The following is a 1256-nucleotide window of genomic DNA, read 5'->3' as shown; positions in this document are numbered from 1 at the left end:
TCTCGACCTGGATATAGCAGGACATCTGGCCCATCGCTGATGGAGGAGTCGGCGTGATACATGATGAGACTGAGGAAGTCTAGAACGTGGCGTCCACCTCTGGGCACAAAGGAAGCACACAACACGTGGGTGGGAGGAGTGAACAGGAAGACCTAAGACCTAATTGTTTGTGTTCTCCAATGCAGGTATCCACACCACAGAGAGACAGCTATCCGCCTCAATAGAAAATCTGCAGTCCACCTCTCAAGTGGAGGACATCCAAATCTCAGAGGATTCTGTGCCATATTGTTCCCCACACCCTCTGCCAGCACAGATATGTTTACTTTGGTGAGTAGCGATCACAAATAGCTTCAGAGTCACAACCTGATGAACATCACACAAACATATGGGAGTAGCTGACAGAGGCTGTGACAGCCAAGAGCCCTGAAAGTTGGGAGTACTGTTGGAGGCCAGGCCCATACTGAGCCCCAGGCTGATTATGGGTCTCTGGTCAGCCACACACAATCTGCTGGAGTTGCAGTGTAGAACAGGGTAACATCTGGCAGAGCTGCAAGAGGCATTTAGTGGACAAGCAGAGGTGATGGAGGAATCCATTCATCCCATGAGTACAGCCATGTCTCAGGTGTGTGAGTGCATGGTTTCTTCCATGGAGAAGTTGGTGACCACCATGGAGAGCCCATACAGAAGAATACTCAATGCCTGCCAGGTACACATGCTGCGTAACAGCACTGTGGGTATGCGTATATACTCCACATGGACTATAGTAGTTCAAGAATGCAGATAACTACCACCTTCTTGAGGGCAATTAGTGGTAGGCAATAAATGCTGGTCCAGCCAGCAATGCCCACATCCCATGAATTAATAAATAAAAAGGAAGTGGTCGCATACCAGCTGGACCTTGATAGAATAGAAGCTCATCTAGTTGATGAAGGCTGCAAGGCTGGTCTGATGGATCTTTGATGGTCAGATGTACAATCTATTACATCCTGCACACATGGAAAACCTGCAATGGCCTCCAAGCCAACAGATCTCTCAGTTTGGTTTTGAGGGTTAGTCTGGAATTGCACAAACTCGCCAAACATATTCAACAGTACATTGCTCGCTTCCCTGATGCAGTGGTTGCCTGGGATATCAGGGAAATATCCCCAGCTGATCAATGGAAAAAGCCAGAGGCATAGAAATTCAGGGTTGTGGTGATTTTCGGTGCCATGGCATCAGGTGCCCATGCAGTCCCATGGGACGCAGGTCAGCCTACA

Source organism: Carcharodon carcharias, chromosome 6 (genome assembly GCF_017639515.1).
Source record: "Carcharodon carcharias isolate sCarCar2 chromosome 6, sCarCar2.pri, whole genome shotgun sequence".
Lineage (NCBI taxonomy): Eukaryota > Metazoa > Chordata > Chondrichthyes > Lamniformes > Lamnidae > Carcharodon > Carcharodon carcharias.
Note: the sequence above shows the minus strand (reverse complement) of the source record.